General features: G+C 49.4%; 1 protein-coding gene across 1 annotated transcript in view; it reads right to left on the bottom strand.

Moving 5' to 3' along the window:
• The window catches only part of klhdc4 (kelch domain containing 4), a 122,448-nt gene that overhangs the window by 39,912 nt on the left and 63,311 nt on the right, over positions 1-19,225 (bottom strand). The window lies entirely within an intron of this gene.

Genomic DNA, 19,225 nt, shown 5'->3' with positions numbered 1-19,225 from the left:
CAGCTCCACTGCAGTTTGATGCTCAGCCAACGCCTTTTCAACCTTCTGGATCGCCCGATCCTGGGCGTCCAATCTGTGCTCCAGCCAATCAATTGACTCTTTAATCGGGTCCAGGCAGTCCCGTTTCTGCTTGGCAAAGCCGTCCTGGATGACCTGCATCAACTACTCTGTTGATCGCTGGGCCGACACACCAGGAGTCCAGTCCTCGGCCATGCTGTCTCCTGCTGCAGCTTCAGCACAGCCCTTGCTGTCTTTTTATTTCTGCCTTTTCATGCACTTCTGCTTCTTTTCTCCATACACCGATATGTGGAAACGGTGCCCAATTGCCTCAGCCTTCGAATTGACAGTTTAAAACCGGAAAAAAGTCGGGGGGGGGAGGGTCCAAAAGTCCGACCAGAGCGGGAGCCACCAAATGTGCGACGTACTCCTTCATAGCCGCCGCCGGAAGTCCCGAAAACATTTCTAATAGCACAGTGGATGCACCTACATCACAAACTGGAACCATTCAAGAAGGCAACTCACCACCACCTACAAAAGTAATCAGAGATGGGCAAAAATTGCAGGCCATGCCAACAACGCTCAAATCCCATTCAATGTTGTTTTTTTTGAACCAACAATTTTTCAGCCACACAGGCGTCACATCAGTATCTAAAAAATAAATTTAGCTTGAATGTCCATTTTCAAAGGGAACAAATGGATCAAATACCCACATCTTTAAAAATAATTGCTGATCGGGAATATGGGAGGTCCTGAACCTGCACTTGCTGACAGCCTGTTTGCAGCTGCTTTTTTCTGGGGCATTGCCTCCTATTCGGCTGTGTCTGTGTCCACTGTCTACTTAAAAGGTGGGAGGTGGGGTTCTTTTTTTTAAAAAATATTATTGTCATTTTCCAATTTTAACAGTGTAACAGTTTCACATATAAAGCACATGACATTTACAAAGTAGCAGTTCGTGTGTCTGATATTTAAAAGCAAGTTCGTGTTTTATGTACAACAGTTTTTACAGGCCCCCCCCCCCCCAACCTGTTGGAGGCATGTTCCACCACCTCCTGCTGGGGTTTTTATTTCTTCTTGATGTTGGGGGGGGGGGGGGGCTACCTGGCCCCTCCCCTTGCACCCCCCCCCCCCCGAGCTTTGTTTTGTGCCTTCTTTGGGCCCCCTTCCCTCCCCCTCTGCCCCTTTCTCTTGTGCTTGTCCTCCCTGTCTTTCTCTCTCTCTCTCTCCCCCCCCCCCCAACCTTCCTAGTTGTTGCTTGCTTCGAACAGGTCTTGGGTCAGGCTGATGAATGGATCCCATGCTTTGTGGAAGCCCCCATCTGACCCACGGATGGTGTGCTTTATCTTCTCCAGGTGGAGAAATTTCACCAGGTTTTCCAGCCAGTTTGCAGCTGCGGCCAGCCGAGCAGGATTCTGGTGTGCAATTAGGAATGCAAAAGCCAGGGCGTCGGCCCTCTTTCCCATATGAAGCGCTGGTCCGATACCCCGAAAACTCCACTCTCAGGCACGGCTCCACCCTCACCACCACAACCTTGGACATCGCCTTAAAGTAGGCTGTCCAGAACCCGACAAGTCTGGGGCAGGCCCAGAACATGTGGGCGTGGTTGTCCGAGCCTCCTTTGCACCATTCACATTTATCCTCCGCCTCGGGGAAGAACCTGCTCATTCAGGTTCTAGTCAGATGAGCTGTTTAGCACCAATTTAAACTGCATAAGGCTTAACCTAACACGTCGAGGCCCTGCTCAGTGCTCCGCTCCAGAGACCCAATCCAGTTCAGTCCCCTATTTATCCTCCCATTTCCTTCTAGTTTCATCCAGTGGTAGTTTTGTACTGTCTAGCAACCGTCCACATATGTTCCCACAGTTCCCCCTTCCTTACTGTCCATGTTGATTAGCTCCTCTAGGTGTGTCTCTCTCGGGGCCCTGGGGTATTTTGCCGTTTCTTTGCGGAGAACGTGTTTAATTTGGAGGTGTCTGAGCTCCTGTCCTGTCGGTAGGTCCAGGTCCTCCGTCAGTTCGTCCAAAGTTGCGAGTCTGTCCCATGTAAAGATCCCTGACCGCTATCGTCTTCCAGTGATTTGGCAAGGCTAGACCGCCCATGTTTTTCCTCCATTGCAGTGTCGACTTAGGGGTCCTCTGGTTCTTGTCCCCCCACACAAATGCCATAGCCATTTTGTCTACTTTCTGGAAATAGGCCTTGGGGATGAAGGTCAGTATGGACCTCAACAGGAAGAGGAACCTCGGCAGTATTTTCATTTTGATAGTCTGCACTCTCCCCGCCAGGCAAAGCGGGAGTGCATCCCACCTCTGCAGGTTCTTTTTTTACTTCCTCCACCAGACTGGTCAGGTTCCACTTTTGGATCGGTGTTCAGTCATAGGCTATCTGGATCGGCAGGTAGCGGATTGGTTTTAGGCTAGTTTGAACAGTAGTCCCTCTAGCTCTGTCCCTTCCCCGTTCGGGGTCACCGGGAGTGCCTCGCTCTTGCCCAACTTGAGTTTGTAGCCCAAGACGACGCCAAACTCTCCCAGAAGCTGCATTATTGTTTTCAGGTTGTTGTGTAGGTCCGAGATGTCGAGGAGCAGGTCATCCGCATAGAGCAACACTGTGCTCTCTGCCCCCTTTGTATACCCTTCCAGCTTTTTGCGTCATGCAGAGCGATCGCCAGTGGTTCAATTGCCAGGGCGAACAAGAGGGGGGACAGTGGGTATCCTTGCCTTGTGCCTCTGTAGCTGGAAATGTTCAGAGCTGGTGGTGTTGGTCCCAATGCTTGCCTGAGGGGCATTGTACAAGAGTTTCACCCATGAGGTGAATCCCGTCTCTAGCCCAAACCATTCCAGCACCTCAATGAGCTCCTTCCATTCGACTCAGTCAAAGGCCTTTTCTGCATTCAGGGAGATGATCACGTCTGGTGTTCTCTCCCCGGAAGGGGTCATTATTACATTTAGCAGCCGCCTGATGTTCGCAGTTAGCGCCTACCCTTGACAAAATCCGTCTGGTCCTCTGCGACCATCTCTGGTATGCAATTCTCCAGTCTCTTGGCCAGGACTTTTGAGAGAATCTACGCGTCTACATTCAGCAGTGAAAAGGGTCTATATGATCCACATTCCGTTGGGTCCTTGTCTTTTTTCAGTATCAGCGAAATCGTGGCCTGTGTTAGCGTAGGAGGCAGGGTGCAACTCGCTATTGAGTCTGCGAACACGTCCCATAGGTGTGGGGCCAAGGCTGGCACGTATTCCTGATAGAAGTCCTCCGGGAACTCGTCAGGATCCGGCGCCTGTCCCACCTGCATGGAGCTGATACTCTCCATGATCTCTCCTAGTCCTATTGGTGCTTCCAGACTCCGCCCCCCCCTTATCGTCCCCCACAACTGGTATGTCTCGTCCATTGAGGCACCGTTTCATCTCCGCATCCCCGTCAGTGGGTTCGGAGGTGTACAGCCCTCAATAGAAGGTCTCAAACGTTCGGTTGACCTCTTTTTGCTCGATTACCAGTCTGCCTCTGCGCTCCTTCACCTGCGATATCTCCCACGAGGCTGCCTGCTTTCTCAGCTGGTGAGTCAGTAGGTGGCCAGCCTATTCCCCGTGCTTCTAAAAGGCCCCCCGTGTCTGGCGGAGTAGGTGCTTGTGGATTGCAGGTTAAAGTCCAATTGTAGCTTTTTCCTCTCCGCCAAAAGCTCTATGGTCGGGGTCTCGGGAGTATTTTCTGTCGACCTCCAATATGGAGTTGATCAGTTGTTGCCTAGCCGCCCTCGCTTCCCTATCTCTTCGTGCCTTGTAGGCTATAATCTCTCTCCTGATCACCGCCTTCAGTGCCTCCCAGAGCATGGAAGGAGAGACTTACCCATTCTGGTTATTTGAAACATACTCATCTACGGCTTGTGATATTTTTTGGCAGACCTCATTGGCAAGTAGGTCCATGTCCAACCTCCACGTGGGGTGCTGGGCACGGCCCATTGCCAACCTCACATCTATATAATTTGGAGCGTGGTAGGAGATAACGATCATGGAGTATTCTGCTCTTACTATTCCTGGAAGCATCGCTTTCCCCATCGCAAAGAAGTCTATCCTCGAGTATGCTATGTGGGCCGGCGAAAAGAACGAGAATTCCATCTCACCGAGGTGTAGGAACCGCCCCCCCCCCCCATCTGCTCCATGAATGTTCCCAGTTCCATAACCATGCCTGTCCTTTTCCCCAATCTGGGGCTCAATTGGTCCTGTAACAGTTGAAGTCGCCCCTATGATCAATCAGTGTGTGTCAATGTCAGGGATTTCCGCCATGGTCTTTTTTATGCAGCCTGTGTCGTCCCAGTTGGGCACGTACACATTAACCAGAACTACTGGTGTCCCATCCAGGACACCGCTGACCATGACAAACCTTCCCCCTCGGTCTGTAACTGTGCTTGTCGCCATGAACCTCGTCCTCTTACTGATCAATGCGGCTATTTCCCTAGCCCTCGTCCCATAGCATGAATGGCACGTCTGTCCCACCCAATCCTTTTTTACCCGCAGTCGGTCCTTCTCCCTCAGGTGCGTTCGTCTCGGCCTTTTCCAGGTCGAGGATCGTCCTCTCCAAAGTTGCCACTTTTCCCCCCAGCTCGTCGATTGCCTTCTGCATGGTGGCCATCACTTCTGCTACCGCCACCTTGACTGACACCTGGATGTCTCTAATCGCCTCCGTCATGGAGGTCAGCTCCTTCATCAGGAAGCTCCTCCATCTGTCTTTAGGTGGTGGTGGGGTGATGCTCAGTCGTTGGCCGCCCTCTTTCCTGCGTGGCATAGGCCCCTTCGCCACGTGGGTCCGCAGTCTGGTCTGCCTGCTGGGCGTGGCTCTTTCCGCCGCTTCAGCCGTCTCTTCGGCCCCTCAAGCATCCTTTCGGTGGCATATTTTCTTGGTTATCCTCCTTTGGTAGAGGAGGGATTTTCTTTCTTTGAAATTTGGTCAAAATTCAACTAAAAGTGCCTCTTTTGCCCTGGTTCGGAGGAGAGCGTGTGCACCGTCACCGGAAGTCAGGGAGGTGGGTTTCTGACACTGCATCTGCCAGGCTTTGGCCTCAGTGGAGGGCAGTTCAGGTAGCCCTTGCCCCTTCCACCCTACCCCGAACATAAATCGGCCAGAGACAGGAACCTTTCGTCCCACTGACCCAATACCCTCCCATCTGACCTTCCTGCCGTCCCATATCCGCCTCTAAAGGATAAGGGCAATTTTGCCCAAAGTTTATGATAACAGCAATCTGTTTAGTGATCAGTACAATTAAATGCCACAGAAAAAATACTTTTCACGGTATTACAACAGGAGTGATACATTCTGCATTACCTCAAAGACTAAACTATATGCAATAGCTTTACAATAATTAACTAATATATTAAGTGCATAATTCAACATTTGCAACTATAGATGACATTGAGCAAGATGATCTTCAAAACAAATATACAGTGCATTAGTTATTGATGCATCAATTCAGTATTTAGACTGACTCATTATAAATGTCCTATATGGTGCATATCAAACCTATTTTAAGAACAGAGCAAATCAATGTTCAGATGTTTTAAATTAATTAGGTAATCTGTTAACTTTACATAAGGGAACAATATCGGACTATAAACTCCAGCTGTGCTTTGCAGCCACAGCAGAAAGGAAAAACAGTAATAAAGGGAATTTAATTTTTTTTTTAATATAAAAGTATCGGTCAAAGGCACAGTAAAATACATAGCGGATCTGCTTTACTCTGCTAAGGCTTCAAATTTAAATGACAGATTGATGTCAACTAATTGACCAAAAAGTAAACGGTGTAAGATACTTCTTGCAAGAGAGTAGGAAATATCTGGTAAGGTACTGCCTTGTTAACTTTTCTTCCCAATCCAAATGGAGTAAGAACTGGTTAGTATGTATTTTCTTTTTATTTTATTTTCATGCCCTAAATGATCTGTTTGAGCTGCTCACAGAAAAATACTTTCCACTGTACCTCGGTACACGTGACAATAAACAAATCCATTAACTACAAATCTATCAAGCACAGCAGACCAGGCGTTGGTGCGACTCACTCCTCCAGTTTAATTCTTATGAGGTAAATCATTTATGAAGGAAATGTGGAATGAACTCATTCCAGTAATTCTTTTTTAAAGCTTACCAAATTAAAATACAGCAATTCTTACCATTGCCACATTTGACCAATAAATAAACCATGTGACTTCCAGTTCTCAAAGGCCTTTTGCTGGACTATTAGTAGGGATGACGTGCAAGAAGTATCCTATGAGGTCATGGGAGTCAAACTGAAGAACAAAAAGGGGGCAATTACACGGAGGAAAGTATATTACAGACCTCCAACCAGTCAGCGGGAGATAGAAGATCAAATATGTAGGCAAAGTTGAGAGCTGTGCAAAACAATAGAGTAGTAATAGTTATGGATTTGAACAACCGTAATATTAATTGGGATAGAATCAGCATAAAAGGTATACAGGATGCAGGTCTTGAAATGCATTCAGGAAATTTATTTTGACCAGAACCTAACAAGCCCATTTGGAGAAGGGCATAGTTTAGGTCAATGAAACTATGTCCTCCTGGACATAGTTTAGGTCAATGAAAGCTGGATAGGTGGAAGAGGATTCTGTGGCAAAGTATTTTGGGGGTAGTTATTATAATTTAATTAGATTTAACGTAGTCATAGAAAAGGGAAAAACTAGATCAAAAACAAAGGTTCTCCACTGGGGAATGGCCAATTTTATTAAGCCAGGATGTGATTTAGCTGAAGTGGTGTGGAAATATATACATGAAGGTATGCAAGTGTCAGAGCAGTGAGATGTATTGAATAATAATAATAATAATAATAATAATAATAATAATAATAATAATAATAGCTTAGTGTCACGAGAAAGCTTCAATGAAGTTACTGTGAAAAGCCCCTAGTCGCCACATTCCGGCGCCTGTTCGGGGAGGCTGGTACGGGAATTGAACCCGCGCTGCTGGCATTGTTCTGTATTACAAGCCAGCGATCTAGCCCAGTGCTAAACCAGCCCCGTAAGGAGCACTATCTCCTCCCCGAAAGAGGAGATAATGAAGGGTTCAGGGTAAATATGTCAGCACATAGAAAAAGGGTGGGATTCCCAAATCTAGAGCTCCCAGATATCAAGAATCGTACTGGGTTCAATAAGACAACAAAAGGAAGTTTATGTCAGATACTGAGAGCTCAGTACTACAGAAAACCTGAAGAGGCATCGGAGGCAAGAGGTGAAATTAAAAAGGAAATGACGAAAGCAAAGCCAGGACATGAAAATAAGGTGAAATCAACGAAAACCCAAAGGTGTTTATAAATACAAACAAAGAACAAAGAAATGTACGGCACAGGAACAGGCCCTTCGGCCCTCCAAGCCCGTGCCGACCATGCTGCCCGACTAAACTACAATCTTCTACACTTCCTGGGTCCGTATCCCTCTATTCCCATCCTATTCATGTATTTGTCAAGATGCCCCTTAAATGTCCCTATCGTCCCTACTTCCACCACCTCCTCCGGTAGCGAGTTCCGGGCACCCACTACCCTCTGCGTAAAAAACTTGCCTCGTACATCTACTCTAAACCTTGCCCCTCTCACCTTAAACCTATGCCCCCTAGTAATTGACCCCTCTACCCCGGGGAAAAGCCTCTGACTATCCACTCTGTCTATGCCCCTCATAATTTTGTAGACCTCTATCAGGTCGCCCCTCAACCTCCTTCGTTCCAGTGAGAACAAACCGAGTTTATTCAACCGCTCCTCATAGCTAATGCCCTCCATACCAGGCAACATTCTGGTAAATCTCTTCTGCACCCTCTCTAAAGCCTCCACATCCTTCTGGTAGTGTGGCGACCAGAATTGAACACTATACTCCAAGTGTGGCCTAACTAAGGTTCTATACAGCTGCAACATGACTTGCCAATTCTTATACTCAATGCCCCGGCCAATGAAGGCAAGCATGCCGTATGCCTTCTTGACTACCTTCTCCACCTGTGTTGCCCCTTTCAGTGACCTGTGGACCTCTACAAATAGATCTCTCTGACTGTCAATACTCTTGAGGGTTCTACCATTCACTGTATATTCCCTACCTGCATTAGACGTTCCAAAATGCATTACCTCACATTTGTCCAGATTAAACTCCATCTGCCATCTCTCCGCCCAAGTCTCCAAACAATCTAAATCCTGCTGTATCCTCTGACAGTCCTCATCGCTATCCGCAATTCCACCAACCTTTGTGTCGTCTGCAAAATTACTAATCAGACCAGTTACATTTTCCTCCAAATCATTTATATATACTACAAACAGCAAAGGTCCCAGCACTGATCCCTGTGGAACACCACTGGTCACAGCCCTCCAATTAGAAAAGCATCCTTCCATTGCTACTCTCTGCCTTCTATGACTGAGCCAGTTCTGTATCCACCTTGCCAGCTCACCCCTGACCCCGTGTGACTTCACCTTTTGTACTAGTCTACCATGAGGGACCTTGTCAAAGGCCTTACTGAAGTCCATATAGACAACATCCACTGCCCTACCTGCATCAATCATCTTAGTGACCTCGAAAAACTCTATCAAGTTAGTGAGACACGACCTCCCCTTCACAAAACCATGCTGCCTCTCACTAATACGTCCATTTGCTTCCAAATGGGAGTAGATCCTGTCTCGAAGAATTCTCTCCAGTAATTTCCCTACCACTGACGTAAGGCTCACCGGCCTGTAGTTCCCTGGATTATCCTTGCTACCCTTCTTAAACAGAGGAACAACATTGGCTATTCTCCAGTCCTCCAGGACATCCCCTGAAGACAGTGAGGATCCAAAGATTTCTGTCAAGGCCTCAGCAATTTCCTCTCCAGCCTCCTTCAGTATTCTGGGGTAGATCCCATCAGTCCCTGGGGACTTATCTACCTTAATATTTTTTAAGACACCCAACACCTCGTCTTTTTGGATCTCAATGTGACCCAGGCTATCCACACACCCTTCTCCAGACTCAACATCTACCAATTTCTTCTCTTTGGTGAATACTGATGCAAAGTATTCATTTAGTACCTCGCCCATTTCCTCTGGCTCCACACATAGATTCCCTTGCCTATCCTTCAGTGGGCCAACCCTTTCCCTGGCTACCCTCTTGCTTTTTATGTACGTGTAAAAAGCCTTGGGATTTTCCTTAACCCTATTTGCCAATGACTTTTCATCACCCCTTCTAGCCCTCCTGACTCCTTGCTTAAGTTCCTTCCTACTTTCCTTATATTCCACACAGGCTTCGTCTGTTCCCAGCCTTTTAGCCCTGACAAATGCCTCCTTTTTCTTTTTGACGAGGCCTATAATATCTCTTGTTATCCAAGGTTCCCGAAAATTGCCATATTTATCCTTCTTCCTCACAGGAACATGCCGGTCCTGAATTCCTTTCAACTGACACTTGAAAGCCTCCCACATGTCAGATGTTGATTTGCCCTCAAACATCCGCCCCCAATCTATGTTCTTCAGTTCCCGCCTAATATTGTTATAATTAGCCTTCCCCCAATTTAGCACATTCATCCTAGGACCATTCTTATCCTTGTCCACCAGTACTTTAAAACTTACTGAATTGTGGTCACTGTTACCGAAATGCTCCCCTCCTGAAACATCTACCACCTGGCCGGGTTCATTCCCCAATACCAGGTCCAGTACCGCCCCTTCCCTAGTTGGACTGTCTACATATTGTTTTAAGAAGCCCTCCTGGATGCTCCTTACAAACTCCGCCCCGTCTAAGCCTCTGGCACTAAGTGAGTCCCAGTCAATATTGGGGAAGTTGAAGTCTCCCATCACCACAACCCTGTTGTTTTTACTCTTTTCCAAAATCTGTCTACCTATCTGCTCCTCTATCTCCCCCTGGCTGTTGGGAGGCCTGTAGTAAACCCCCAACATTGTGACTGCACCCTTCTTATTCCTGATCTCTACATTATAGCCTCACTGCCCTCTGAGGTGTCCTCCCGCAGTACAGCTGTGATATCCTCCCTAACCAGTAGCGCAACTCCGCCTCCCTTTTACATCCCCCTCTATCCCGCCTGAAACATCTAAATCCTGGAACGTTTAGCTGCCAATCCTGCCCTTCCCTCAACCAGGTCTCTGTAATGGCAACAATATAATCGTTCCAAGTACTAATCCAAGCTCTAAGTTCATCTGCCTTACCCGTAATACTTCTTGCATTAAAACATATGCCCTTCAGGCCACCAGACCCGCTGTGTTCAGCAATTTCTCCCTGTCTGCTCTGCCTCAGAGCCCCACTGTCCCTATTCCCTAGTTCTCCCTCAATGCTCTCACCTTTTGACCTATTGCTTCCGTGTCCACCCCCCTGCCATACTAGTTTAAACCCTCCCGTGTGACACTAGCAAACCTCGCGGCCAGGATATTTATGCCTCTCCGGTTTAGATGCAACCCGTCCTTCTTATATAGATCACACCTGCCCCGGACGAGCTCCCAGTGGTCCAGATAACGGAAACCGTCCCTCCTACACCAGCTGTTTAGCCACGTGTTTAGCTGCTCTATCTTCCTATTTCTAGCCTCACTGGCACGTGGCACAGGGAGTAATCCCGAGATTACAACCCAAGAGATCCTGTCTTTTAACTTTCTGCCTAGCTCCCTGAACCCCTGCTGCAGGACCTCATGCCCCTTCCTGCCTATGTCGTTCGTACCAATATGTACAACGACCTCTGCCTGTTTGCCCTCCCCCTTCAGGATGCCCTCTACCCGTTCGGAGACATCCTGGACCCTGGCACCAGGGAGGCAACATACCATCCTGGAGTCTCTTTCACATCCACAGAAGCGCCTATCTGTGCCCCTGACTATAGAGTCCCCTCTTACTATTGCTCTTCTGCGCTTTGACCCTCCCTTCTGAACATCAGAGCCAGCCGTGGTGCCACTGCTCTAGCTGCTGCTGTTTTCCCCTGATAAGCTATCCCCCCCGACAGTATCCAAAAGGGGTATACCTGTTCGAGAGGGGGACAACCACAGGGGATTCCTGCACTGACTGCCTGCCCTTTCTGATGGTCACCCATTTCTCTGCCTGCACCTTGTGTGTGACCACATTTATATAACTGCGATCGATGACGCTTTCCGCCACCTGCATGCTCCTAAGTGCATCCAATTGCTGCTCCAACCGAGCCATGCGGTCTGTGAGGAGCTCCAGTTGGGTGCACTTTCTGCAGATGAAGCCATCCGGGACGCTGGAAGCCTCCCTGACCTGCTACATCTCACAGTCAGAGCACAGCACCCCTCTAACTGACATTGCGTCAATTAATTAAAATTAAAAGTTTAAAAAAAACATAAAGACCATCGCAATAACTAAGAGCTGGGCCTATTAGAGATCAAAGAGAGAACCCTGTGTGTGGAGGTGTAAGACATGCATATGGTACTGAATGAATACGACACATTTCTTCACAGAAGGGAGGGACAATGTAGTTAAGAAGGAACAATGTGGAGGTCGAGGCGGCAGGCCCGAGCGCCATGTAGGGAGGGTGCTCCATGTCGGATGGCTCCCACCTAGGAAGAAGAAGGTTGAAGCCTGGTCCCAGGTGAATGTAGAGGAGAAAGAAAGCAGATTTATGGAAGTATGGTAAAAGTTTTTTTTTCAAAAAAGAATGTCAGATTGATGAAGGGCAGGAGGGTGAAGGGGGAGAGAGGAGAAAGGAAAGAAGATAAAAAACAATAAGCCACTAAAAGATGCAAAAAGCAGCGTCAAAGAAAGGAGGAAACGCGGGTTCGCCACCGAAGGAGAAGACGAGCAAAAGTGTTGACAGGATGGCGAAAGTCGAACTGCAAGGCGGGCACTACTTACGGTGGAGAAGATGACCGAGGTGATGGTGGTGGAGCTGGAAAAACATTTGGTGAGGCACATGGAGATCCTGAGGAAAGAGATGGTGGTCGTTGTGAGGTCATTGTTGGAGGAGGCAATCGGCCGGATCAGGGTGGAGGTGGCAAAGGCATTGGCCGAGGTGAGAGAGCAGGGCGAGAAGATGAAGGAGGTGGAGGAGGCCGTGACACGACACAGCGACCAGGTCACCTCGATGGAGGATGAGCTGCGGAGGGTGGTGGAGGTTGACAGAGGGCTCCGAGCAAAGCTGGAAGACTTGGAAAACCGCTCAAGGCGGCACAATTTGAGAATTGTGGGCTTGCCCAAAGGGACAGAGGGCCCAAGGCCAACGCAATACTTCGCTAAGAAGTTGGCGGAGCTGATGGGGGAGGGTGAGAACCCCATCCTGTACGAGCTAGACCGAGCTCATCGGTCATTAAGGCCGAAGCCCAAAGTGAACGAGCCGCCAAGGGCAGTAATTATCTGCTTCCATAAGTTTTACATGAACGAGAAAGTATTAAGTTGGGCGAAGCAGAAGCGTGAGGTGCTGTGGGATGGTACTGCGGTTCAGATCTACCAGGACTGGACGGTGGAGTTGGCAAAAAGACGAGCGGCGTTTGGGCGAGTGAAGGCGGCTTTGTGCAAGAAGGGGGTGCGATTTGGTGTGGTGTACCCGGCGAAGTTGAGAGTAACATATAAAGCCAAAGACTTTTATTTTGAGACAGCGGAGGCGGCTGAGGCGTTTGTGAGGGCAGAAGGCTTGGGACAGACGTGAAGAGCGGAACTGGAAGAGAGACCGTGGACTGTGTTTGAGCGGCTGGAAAATGTACAAATGTTACAACTTTCTTTTTACTGATTTGTATTGAAATTTACTTCTCATTGCATTGTTACAGAGTTCAAGTTAATGGCGTTCTGTGTTGCGACGGTTAAATGTTATGTTAGTGAATTGTACGGGTTGGATTGTTGGGTTTGTTTTGGTGTTTCTTTTTCTGGGACTGGGTGGAAGGGGGCGAGAGGTATTGGCGGGGGGGAGCCACCCGCGCTAGCTAACTAGAGTCAGTTAGTGAACGGGGGTGAGGTGAGAGGAGGACTGCGGACGTTGGAGCCTGGATAGCAGGCTTCAATGGGCCTACGAGGCGAGCAAGAGGGGGTGGAGGGAGGGATGTTGGGGGATTTTTTTGTAGGGGGGGTTCTTGGGAGGGGGGGGGGAAAGGGGTTCGATGTTAACAATGGACAGGGCCTGGTGGTATGGTGATGGTGGAGAAGCTGGTGCAGGTCAGCTCCAGAGGGAGGCAGCGGCAAGGGAAATTCTTCAGGTGAAGGATAGGGCAGGGAAGTTGGTGGTGGCCCCAGTGCTGATTAACAAGGTTTTTGAGGAGTTTTATGAGAGGTTGTACAAGTCAGAAACACTCGGAGGAGACCGTGAGATGCAGGAATTTCTCGATGGGTTGGAGTACCCGAGGCTAGGGGAGGGGGACAGGGCAACATTAGAAGGAGCAATAGTGGAGCAGGAGATAAAGGATGCGATTGGGAGGATGCAGTCAGGGAAGGTGGCTGGGCCGGATGGGTTTCCGGTGGAATATTATAAAAAATTTAAGGATAGGTTGGCACCCCTGATGGTGGGGATATTTGAGGAGGCGACAGGGAAGGGGATGTTGCCACAAACCTTGGGCAGGCATCGATTTTCCTGTTACTAAAAAAAGATAAGGATCCGATGGAGTGTGGGTCATATCGGCCCATATCACTTCTGAATGTGGACGTAAAAGTGTTGGCGAAGGTACTGGCGGGTAGGCTGGGGGAGTGCCTCCCGAAGGTGATAGGGGAGGATCAGACAGGGTTTGTGACAGGGAGGCAGCTGTTTTCGAACATTAGGAGGGTTTTGAACGTCGTTATGGCACCGGCGGAAGGGAAGGAAACAGAGGTAGTTGTGGCATTGGACGCCGAGAAGGCGTTTGATCGGGTAGAATGGGGGTACCTGATGGCAGTGCTGGAGCGGTTTGGGATTGGAACAAGGTTTGTGAACTGGGTAAAGCTATTATATAAGGAACCAAAGGCGAGTGTCCGCACAAATAATATCAGTTCGAGATATTTCTCTCTCCACCGTGGGACGAGACAAGGATGTCCTATGTCCCCCCTGCAGTTTGCACTTGCGATTGAGCCGTTGGCCATCGCATTGAGAAGTTCGGGAGCATGGAAAGGAATAGTGCGGGGGGGGGGGAAATAGGGCATAGGGTGTCCTTATATGCTGACGACTTGCTGCTGTATGTGTCGGAGCCGAGTGTGTCGATAGAAGGAATACTGGAGCTACTGCGGGTATTTGCGTCATTCTCGGGGCACAAGCTGAACCTGGACAAGAGTGAGTACTTTGTGTTGTCTCGGCCGGGGGGTGGGGGGGCTGCCATTCCATAGAGCAGGGACTCATTTTAGGTATCTGGGCGTGCAGGTAGTCCGGGAGTGGGGGAGGCTTCGCAGGTACAACATCACTAGTTTGGTGGGGAGAGTGAAAGCCATCTGACAAGGTGGGATGGCCTTCCTCTGTCACTGGCAGGTCGGGTACAGGCGGTTAAAATGAATGTGTTGCTGCGATTCCTGTTTATTTTCCAATGCCTACCGATTTTCCTGCCAAAGTCTTTTTTCAGGGAGATTGAGGGAAGGATTACCTCATTCATATGGGGAGGGAAGGTGGCCAGAGTGAGAAATGTGCTGCTACAGAGGGGAAGGCAGGCAGGGGGTTTGGGTCTCCCGAACTTGTTGTACTACTACTGGGCGGCGAATGTGGAGAAAGTGCGGAGCTGGGTCAGAGGGGTGGATTCTCAGTGGGTCAGAATGGAGGAGAGTTTGTGCAGGGGGTCGGGGCTGAAGGCACTTGCAACAGCGCCGCTACAGATAGCTCCGGGGAAATATTCAGGGAGTCCGGAAATAATAGCTTCATTGAAAATCTGGAGGCAGTTTCGCCAACACTTCGGGTTGGGTTTAGGGTCAAGGGAAATGCCGATTCGGGGGAACCACAGATTTGAGCCAGGGAGGTGGGATGGAAGTTTTCGGAAATGGGAAGAGAGGGGGATTAAGACACTAAAAGATTTGTTTCTTCGGGGTCGGTTTGCAGGATTGAGGTAGCTGGAAGCGAAGTATGGGCTGGAGCAGGGAGAAGGGTTTAGGTACATGCAGGTTCGGGATTTTGCCAGGAAGGAGATACAGAGCTTCCCAGAGGAACCGGCCTCCACATTGCTGGAGGAGGCGTTGACGACAAGGGGACTGGAGAAGGGGGGCAGTGTCAGCGGTGTACGGAGCTATTCTGGAAGAGGATAAGGCACCACTGGAAGGGATCAAAGCAAAGTGGGAGGAAGAGTTGGGAGAGGTTATAGAGGAGGGGGTCTGGTGTGAGGTGCTCCGGAGAGGGAGTGCCTCCACCTCATGTGCGAGTTTGGGGCTGACACAGCTGAAGGTGGTATATAGAGCGCACCTCACGAGGGCGAGGATGAGCCGATTTTTTGAAGGAGTAGAGGATGTGTGTGAGCGTTGCGGGGGGGGGGGGGGGGGGGCCATATTCGGAGTGTCTGACCAGCCAGGGTTGGAAACGGGAGCGGAGGCAGATATCATAGCCTTCGCCTCGTTGATCGCCCGAAGGCGGATCCTGCTGGGATGGAGAGCAGCCTCTCCACCCAGTGCCCTGGTGTGGCGGGGGGACCTGTTGGAATACTTGACCCTTGAGAAGGCTAAGTTCGAACTGAGGGGAAGCTCGGAGGGGTTCTACAAGTCATGGGCACTATTTATTATGCACTTTCAAGAACTGGATAACATCGAACATTAGTTGGTGGGGTGGGGGGGAGGAGGGCTGTGTAGATTAAGGGTGACTATGGGTAATCCCCGATTCCTTTTTGTCATTTGTTTATGTAAACATGTAGGCTGAGGTTTGGGGGTTGGTGGGCGAATGGGATCGTTGTTATTATGGGGATTGACATATCTTGCTGATTATTGATGGGTGTAAATGTGGGAGAAAATGTGAAAAAGGAGAATAAAAAATTAAAATTAAAAAAAGAACAATGTAAAATATTGGATGGAATAGATTGCTGAAAAAAGAGACGTGCTATGTAAGCTTTTTGAAGATTTTATAAAAGCTGCCCTTCCAGCTTGACAAATTGAAGAGTATTGCTTCACTTTGTTGGCGACTGATAGGCGTGCTAGTCAACCTATTAACAGCCAATGTACTGAGAACTGACCTATGATTGGACGAGCTGGTTATACGTTCATTTAATTTAAACTCAGAAGCAAGTATGGGGGGGCAGGGAGTGTGGCGAGGAATGGTGCAGGGGGGGGGGGGGGGGTTGCTAGGGGCTGGCGGGCAGGTATGTGAGCGTGTGCAGGAAGGGTGGGGAGTTGTATGTGAGCCACCACCCTCCCACTTCCTCTCTCTCGAGCCACCACGCTCCCACTGCCCCAACCCTCTCTTGCTCAAGCCCCCACTGCCCCCCCTTTCTCAAACCCCTACTCCCCCCTCTCTCGAGCCCCCACTGACCACCTCACTCGTCGAGCCCACACTGCCCTCTCTCTCGAGCCTCCACTGTCCCCCCATTTCGCTCTCTCGAGACCCCACTGCCCACCCCCCCCCCCCCTCTCTCTCTCTCTCGAGCCCAAAATCAAAATAATGATTTTGAATAATAATCATTATTCAAAAGAATCCATCATAACAAAAATGCGACAAAAGTTTGTGTAGATCTTTCAAAGAGGAGAAAAAATGCCCCGACTGACCCCACAGCCCCCTCTCCCGTGCCCCCACTTCTCTTTCTCTCCTCCTCCACCTGCCCCTCGCCCTCGGTGAGGGATCTGGATAGAAAGGATCTATTTCCCGTACCATACATTTAAATTAACGGGTAGAAGGATTAGAGGGTAGTCCAAGAGATATGTTTCACTTAGAGGATGGCAAGGTTCTGCAATTCTCTGCCTGAAAGAGTAGTACAAGCAGAAACGCTCATTACATTTAATATGTATTTGAAGTGCCGATGCCTATGGGACTACAGTCCAAGAGATTAAACTGGATCGTTAATTTTGGCCAGCACAAACTGAATGGGCCAAATGACCTCCTCAGCACCGCAAATTTTCTTATTCTATGTTGCTATGTTCAGCTGCCATCCTTTTTCTCGGAAATCATGTCTCAGCCTCCAGTTGCCTAGCAACAGCACTCTCCAATCCACTGGGTTTTTGATGCCTTAATCTCTAGTTTCTTGCTCTTGTTGTTGATATGCAGCGCGAGGAGGATCAGAATGAACATTTAGTATATTAACCTGCAGAATTTCAAAAATCAGTCTTCCCACGGTATACTTACACAACATTCATATTCTTGTTAGAAAATATGGGTTAAACATGAATATAACCAACAAAATGCTAACCTGGCAGGTTCGGAGCCAAAATAATGTTGCATTCAAGTGAATCTTACTGAAAAAGCATGGGGTGAGTGGTGAAGGATTATATATCACATGTCTAATTTAACTTAAAGTCTACATGTTAGTTCAACACTGGTTATTATGGACAATAGCAATATTAGAAAATTTGCAAACAATTTAGCAAAGAGAAAGCGAATTTGGTGCAAAAATGTAATAATCATTATTCAAAAGAATCCATCATAACAAAAATGCGACAAAAGTTTGTGTCGATCTTTCAAAGAGGAGAAAAAATACACAAACATTTAAAATCTATGCATGAAAAATACTTGTCTTCTATGTGACTAATAGATTATTAACTAAATGTAAAAAGTCATGGGGTGCGGTTCAGTGGCCTCGTTGCGCTCGGGAGCGTGACGAGGTCGGTAAATAGTGAGGGGCCAAAAACGAGAACCGCGCCGGGCACCAAACTGTTCGCAAGGCCCGCTCCCATAGGCGAAATCGGGATCCGAGAAACCAATAATCACGACTTAAGACCCTTTCCATACAATTAACTGGAGCCATCACATATCCAACAGCCTCCTGTGATCCAACCGCCACCCCAGCAATTGGTCACATTGGCACCGATCAGTACACCTTTTTAAAAACGTGAATCAGGTGGATGGACTCCTGTGGGGACCGAGGCGAGTAGCCATCTTCACACATAGGCAGAGAGCCCGGGGGCTCTGGGCTTGCAGGTCAGGTAGTCTACCGATGCCCTCAGCCATGACTGTCGCCGACTGCATCACCTCCACTCAATGCTACTGACATCGTGCACCAGGCTCTCCACTGCGGTCGCCACCCTAGCAGTGTTGGTCTCGGTGCCATACATGGCCCACGCCATCTCCTGCACCCATAGCCTCTGGGACTCCTCCAATCAGCTATGGAGCTGTTCGGGTGTCGCTGACATTCCCCTCCTAATCTCACGGCCACACCCTAACGTCTGAATCTGCTCCGGGTAAACCTGTTCCAGAGACTCAGCATCTGACTGAGATCCAGCAAACCTCCGACTGCTGTATCGTCTGTGATCTCCTGCCTCCACCTGATGTGCATCTGCAACTGCAGTGCTCACCAGAATGTGCCCCAGAAGCCTGACCACTACTGTTGCCCACCAATGTGCGTGACTCTTGTGCTGATTGAGGGGAGAGATAACAGCTGCAAAACATTATGGTGGCATCCTCGGAGTTCTCCAAGGTTATTCTCATGCAAGGCTGGTGGCACAGAGAGGGTGGTTTACTGCAGATTGGGGGGAGGAAGCAGCGTGGGTAGGATGCATGGTGGTGGTGGTACCAGGGCATTCCCCTGGGGGGATGGGGGCCGGTGCCAACTTACCCGTGCGTCCTGATGCAGGTCCTCCTGGTGACTCTGCCTGAGCTGACACTTCCTCCCAGGTGGCACTAGTTGCCCTGTAGCTTACCCTCTGGGAGCCTTGGGGTAACAGGACATCCCTCCCGGCCTCTACCACCTCTAGGAGCCTTTGCAAGTCTGCATCCCTGAATCGTGGGGCCGGTTGTTTTGGCGCCATGGCTACGAGCTGAGTGGGGTTGGCTGTGCAAAAGCAGTTTAAGTGCTGCGCTACCTCATTAGGTGGGGGCTGGCAAGCGCAGTCCCGGCGAATCGGCAAGCCATGATTGGCGGCATGAAACATGTTGGGGCCTCAAGTGGATCAATTAACGCTGGATTGCGGTGCTGGTTCGCCGGGCCGAGCGCCAGGAAGCTTGCGGCATTTCACACTAGCTACCACACTTAGAAAATGTTTAATTGAATCGTACCCATGGACAAATCTGCAACAAACAGGTCCAAATATAATGGGTGCTGTTCTCCCCCCCCCCCCCCCCGCGCCCCGCCCGCCCCCCCCGCGCCCCGCCCGCGCCCCCCCCGCCCCGCCCCCCCCCCGCCCCGCCCCCCCCCGGTCTTGGGTGACTGTGTCTGGTTTGCACGTTCTCCCAGTGTCTGCATGGGTTTCCTCCGGGTGCTCCGGTTTCCTCCCACAGCCCAAAAA

This window comes from Scyliorhinus torazame, chromosome 10 (genome assembly GCF_047496885.1).
Source record: "Scyliorhinus torazame isolate Kashiwa2021f chromosome 10, sScyTor2.1, whole genome shotgun sequence".
In the NCBI taxonomy this organism is placed as follows: Eukaryota; Metazoa; Chordata; class Chondrichthyes; order Carcharhiniformes; family Scyliorhinidae; genus Scyliorhinus; species Scyliorhinus torazame.
The sequence above is the reverse complement of the archived record's forward strand: the minus strand, read 5'-3'. Positions and strand labels throughout refer to the sequence as shown.